The sequence below is a fragment of the Chelonoidis abingdonii genome, chromosome 14, assembly GCF_003597395.2.
Source record: "Chelonoidis abingdonii isolate Lonesome George chromosome 14, CheloAbing_2.0, whole genome shotgun sequence".
Lineage (NCBI taxonomy): Eukaryota > Metazoa > Chordata > Testudines > Testudinidae > Chelonoidis > Chelonoidis abingdonii.
The window spans coordinates 33,272,294-33,278,325 of record NC_133782.1 but is presented as its reverse complement, the minus strand read 5'-3'; the positions used below and the strand labels follow the sequence as shown (position 1 = coordinate 33,278,325).

General features: G+C 49.7%; 1 long non-coding RNA gene across 1 annotated transcript; it reads right to left on the bottom strand.

Moving 5' to 3' along the window:
- Nucleotides 1-400: 400 nt before the first annotated feature.
- Nucleotides 401-6,019, bottom strand: LOC142047736 (uncharacterized). Its single transcript, XR_012657010.1, has 3 exons — nucleotides 5,632-6,019; nucleotides 4,734-5,138; nucleotides 401-3,315 (listed from the first exon to the last, which is right to left on the bottom strand). It is a non-coding gene; the product is annotated as an uncharacterized LOC142047736 (long non-coding RNA).
- Nucleotides 6,020-6,032: the final 13 nt, after the last annotated feature.

Genomic DNA, 6,032 nt, shown 5'->3' with positions numbered 1-6,032 from the left:
CAGGACAAAACACCCATCCCTTGTGGGTCCAGCCAGGCTGATGGGGGAGCACAAGATGATGTGAAGATGGGCAGCCACCTCAGTGCACCAGCTGCCAAACCCTTGTCAAGCTTATTGTAGGCTATTTTGGCCAGTTTCCTAGAACTAGTGGACTAAAGATCCTGCAGGCTGCATGTATCAAAGGCAGGTGATCAATCCACACCCTTCCCTGTCTCTTCCCCACCCTTTTCCCACTTGACTTGGAGTTCCTCTTTTTTCTATATATGTTTGCTTGGATACAGGACTGGGAATATTGTCATGGGAATCCAAGCACCGTGTCAATAGCTAGAGGCCAGATCCACAGACGTATTTAGGCACCGAAGGCCCCTGGGGATTTTTAAATCCCTTTATAGATCTGGTATTTGGTCTCTCCTTTTTTCTGGCATAGAAGTTTTTTGCCCTTGGCTTGTTCTGTGCGTTGGCACCTGGAATGGATTTGGTTTGGTACAAGAAAAAGATGGGAAAAGTTTAACAGATGATAATAAAAATGTTTATTGAAGGCCTCCCAGCACAGGAGAGCTTGAAGGAGGTGTCTGACAGCAAATCCACAGGACATGAGATTGGCAGAGACCTCTGGGGCATGGAATCCAGGCCCTGTTATTGCGGGAACCACATCCCCTACTCCCCTTCAGAAGCCCAGGTGTGGATGATCCAATTTCACACAATGAAAGTGCAGGTTAAATCTGTTCCTTCTTGAGGTAAGCCAGGGCTACGCCTCACAGCTACCTCACCAGCAACTGCTTTTTGGGGGTGATTTTGTAGGACATTTCTGTACTAGCAAAGCAGCTAAAGTGGCAAAAGGACTCCGTGGTATCGCTCGTTTCACACCCTGAGCCAATATAAGTTATACCAGCAAAACCATTCTCACACTGGTATAGCTGGGGTTTTTGCTGGTATAGCCATAGTTAAGGGGTGACTTGATCCCAGTCTATAAATACTTACAGAGGAACCAGGAATGTGACAGCAGATGGCTCTTCAGTCTAGCAGACAAACATCACACAAGATCCAGTGGCTGGAAGTTGAGGCCAGACAAACTCAGAGTGAGTAAAACATTTTTAATAGTGAGGGTAATTAACCACTGGAACAACTAGCAGGGCTTGTGGTGGATTCTCCATCCCTGGCAATTTTGAAATCAAGATAGGATGTTTTTCTAAAAGAGCTGCTTGAGTTCAAATAGGAATTGATTCAGGGACGTTCTCTGGCCTGGGTTATTCAGGAGGTCAGACAAGATGATCACAGGGCCTTGGAATCTACGAATGAGTTAACACTCCCAAGTGTAGACCTGACTTTAAGCTAAACCAAAATGAGGCAGATTTGAACTCAAGTCAGAGCATCCACACAGCTCTTTGCACCTTGAAACCCCAGCAGTAGTGATGCTGGCAGGACAGTTTGTGAGGGTTGCGTGGCCGGATGTGACGCGAGCCAGACAAGAGCCTTCAGGAATGGAAACCCAGGAAAAGAGTGTCTGCCACTCCCACAGGTGACATAGAAATCAGGAGGGCTGGAGGGAATTTGAAGAGCAAATAGGAAAGGCTAGCAAACCAAACAAGAGATTATCTCAGGAGCAGGAAGCCTGCAAGGAATTTGGCAGGGCCTGAGCGGTGACTTGGAATTACAGAAAGATAAAGACCTGGCTGAGAAAGTAAGGACATGTCTACACTAGGAAACTAAACAGCACAGCCTCGCAGGGTAGACGCAGCTTTCACCCACTGTTTTTTCTGCAGTGTAGGAACATCCCCTCCCGGAACACTACTAGCTGCCTTCCACTGGCATAGCTGTGTCTGCACTGGGGAGGCTTTCGGCAAAAGGAAGTTGGGGTGTTTTTTCACACCCTTGACTGACCAAGCTATGCCAACGTACCATTTTAGTTACAGCAGACCTGACTTACAAGACCCAGCCCTTACCATCCATCAGTCCCAAAGAGCGTTGAAGCATTATCCCCATTTTACAGATGGGGAAACTCAGGCTCAGACCAGACTATGACGGGACTTACCCAGAGCTGGGAATAGAGCCTAAGGGCCAGCCTGTGCGCTGGCCACCAGGCCACACCAATTTCTCTGCATCACCCTGCGCCCTGGAGGGTGTCGGGAAGATACTCTCGACCAAAGCTGAGGAGCTGTCAGATTCGCGGGGTGTCAGAAGAGCAGCAGGGGTGCAGCCACAAGTCCTGCAGGAACTGGAGCCTTCAGCAGCCTCCTTAGCTACCTTCATATCCCTCCGCAGAACTTTCCTCACCTATGAGCCCTACAAAAAACCAGCAGGTCCCTGGAGAGCGGAGCCCGTGCCCATCATGCTGACAAGCACTGTCTCCTTGTGCTCCCCCCTCGCTCAGTAACCATCTCTTGGCCTCTGCCTTGGACTTGGGCTGGGAGCTTCTGGGGGCAGGGACGGTGCTGTTGTTCTCTGTGCAGCACCCACCACGACTGGGGTCCTTCCACACTACAGTAATACACAGAAGTGGCTGAGCTACTGGGAACTGGCTGTCGTGTGGCTCCCCGACCACCAGTACATATTGCCCCTGTCCTGGGTACACTAAGGAGAAGAGTCATCCCATTAGCATGATGTATTGCCACAATTAAATTGTGTGAGTAGCTTACATGACATCCCGCCCCCTGCACACAGCCTAGCGAAGGGACCCAGAAAGGCAGATGTTGCTGCATTTTGCACTGAGACACAAACCCCAACTTTTGCCCTTCCCAGCACTGGCATGGGTCATGGTAGGGCAGCAGCAAGTTGTGCCAGCAAATGGTGTCAGCAGAGGAAAAGGAGACTGGCTGCTGAATATCTGACCTTAGAGAAAAACTGAATCATCCATAACAGAGGAGGAGGGCTTTGAATATTCTGGGCCATTGGGCCCTGCACTTTAATCCCTGGCACTATTCATCAGTAGATCTCAAAGCACTTCAGAGCATGATTCTCATTTAATGGATGGGGAAACAGAGGCACAAAAAGGGGAAAATTATTTGCCCAAGCGAACCCAAGCAGGAGGGGCAGAGTCAGGAAGACAAGCCAGGTCTCAACAGTCCCAGTCCACTGCTCTGAAGAGACCCCCCCCACCCCCGAGATAATTGCACACCTAGAGTTCACCCGTCCACGGAACAACTCCTCCAGCTGCAGCAATCTGAAGGTCAGTGGCTGTGAGGATGTGCTTGACAGCAGATTGGCCAAAGATTCTTTAAAGTCTACAGTCTTGACCAGCTAGTAAGTTACAGAAGATAGAGACCAGCATAAGAGAGTTCTCTGCATCCATTCCAATGCAGCCACCATTACGATGTTCTAACGAAAGTGTGAAAAAGGAAGGAAACGATACTTTTGTTTAGTAGCAGAAATAAACACTAGGTAAGAAAAGCAAGGGGGTATTTCCAAAGCTTTTTATTCCTTGAAACATTTACAAAAGGGTGTCATAGCTAAACAGCTAAAACCATCAGGAGATGGAGGGATGTGATCATTCCCCTCTATTCGACATTCCCCTCAGCTGGAGTACTGTGTCCAGTTTTGGGCCCCACACTACAAGAAGGATGTGGAAAAATTGGAAAGAGTCTAGCGGAGGGCAACAAAAATGATTAGGGGGCTGGAGCACATGACTTATGAGGAGAGGCTGAGGGAACTGAGATTGTTTAGTCTGCAGAAGAGAAGAATGAGGGGGGATTTGAATAGCAGCCTTTCAACTACCTTGAAAGGGGTTCTTGAGATGGGTCTAGACTGTTCTCAGTGGCAGCAGATGAACAAGAATAAGGAGTATGGTCTCAAGTTGGCACGTGGGGAGGTTTAGGTGGGATATTTAGGAAACTTTTTCACTAGGAGGGTGGTAAAGCACTGGAATGGGTTATCTAGGGAGGTGGTGGAATCTCCTTCATTAGAGGTTTTTAAGGTCAGGCTTGACAAAGCCCTGTCTGGGATGATTTAGTTGGGAATTGGTCCTGCTCTGAGCAGGGGGTTGGACTAGACTAGAAGAGACCCTGAGGTCTCTTCCAACCCTGATATTCTATGATTCTATATATACAAATCCTGATAAAACACTTGGGCCTTGACCTACTGCTCTGTGATGGCATTTCAGTACACTGGCGTTAACAGAATTGTTCTCTGTAGATTCAGCACACAGCAAAAAAACATATAAGGTATGTAAGTGGTTTATTTTGTCACCTTTGTAATAGTTCCTTTTTTGAACCATTATAACATAATAATTCTATGGCCTGCGCTATACATTTTTATAAAGTACTTTATTAACCCAGAGATGATACCTAGCCCATCATAAGACTAATTCACACAGAACAAAACGTCATTTAATATCAGCTGAAGGTCTCGGTCCCCATTGTATACAATCACTAAGAAACTGGAACACTACAAAGTAAGTGAAGGACATCTTCAACCTCCCATTTCTTACTCCCAAAAGAGAATGACACTGGATTTTCCACAATAGTCTAACCCTCCATTTTAAAATGTCTAAGCTCTTTAAAAACAAGTATTTTCCATCAAACACGCCATTTCCCATGTTGTCTTAGCCCAACACATATTAAGGCCAAAGGGTCATTCTGACTCTGCACAGCACAGGCCGGAGAATTTCACCCACTGATTCCTTCACCACGTCCAGACTTAGAGCACATCCCTTAGAAAGGCAGCCATCTTGATGCAAACGCTTCAAGTGCTGGAGAATGCACCGCAGCCCTTGGTAAATTGTTGCAATGGTTACTCACCCACAGCGAAAAATTTCCTCCTTCTTTCTCATCTGAATTTTTCCAGCTTCAGCATCCGGCCACTGGATCCTGCTCTGACTTCCCCTGCTGGGTTGAAAAGCCCTCTGCTCAGGTTTTTGACCCCAGTTAGGTACTTAGAGATCACGATCACACACTCACTTCACTTCTTCACTTTCTCGCTGACAAATGAAAGAGATGAGGTTCTCATGTTTTCATCCTCTATATGGTTTTTTTCCTCGAAGTCCCAGCCCCTGGAGTCATGTGATTATTGGCTGAGACACTGAGTGTGCTTTTTAGTAAACCAGACAGATCTAGCTCTTTATGTTGGTCACTCGAGGGCATTTTCTCCAGCCGTCAAACTGTGCGTGTGTCTCTTCCCTGCATCCTCTCCAGTTTACCACCCACCTGTTAGAATGTGGACACCAGAACTAGGCACAGGTTTCCAGTGTCAGCCTCCCAGTGCCACCCAGCTCACTACACCCGTGTATGTTCCACATCCAGGGATTACACGACCCCTCATGCCATGGCACTGCACTGGTAGCTTGTGTCCAGCTGCTCGTCCGCTGTGCCTCCTAGATCCTTTCCCGTCAATGCCGTCCAGTAGACAGCCCCCAGAGCCACCCCGGCACTGAGGCAAAGGGATGCTCCGGGATGGTGTGGGGGTCATTAACCACTGTTAATGGGGCTGGGAACCAGGGCTTGACCCCCCACAAACTCTCCCCAAGGGGAAAGCAGCTGTGACCACCTCCCACCTGGTCCCACAGAGGGCAGGGCATGGGGACTCCACAGGCTGCCATGCCACAGGCCACGTGCCACTCATGGCAGCACCAGGGCCATTCCACATAGTGGCACTCCTGCACCAACCAACCGCACCAGGGCAGTTTAACCCCTTCCTCACCTGGACAGTCACCACATGGCAGCTCCCCGTCCTCACAGCCCTGGGGCTCTGTGACCTCCTCCCTGCGCTTCCTCCAGAAAGTCAGGGCCGCCTGGGACGGGGAATCCTGCTTGGCGGAAGGAGACAGGCCAGGTCACCCTAGACCTTCCCAGGCCTGTATCAGGGCCTCGGGGAAAGCCAGACCTTGCGGGGTGGGGTTGGGGTGCTGTGTGCCATGTCTGGGATTTGGGGCATCCCAGTGCTTGGGGGGCACATGGTGCCAGGGCAGAGGGCAGTGCCCAGATCACTATGCCAGCCCGGAGAACAGCCCCACGGCGGCGGGGACTGCTCGGAGTGCAGGGGACAGGAGCGTTCTGGGAGCGGGGCCCCATGGAAAGCTCTGGGGCCAGTGGGGGGCGCTG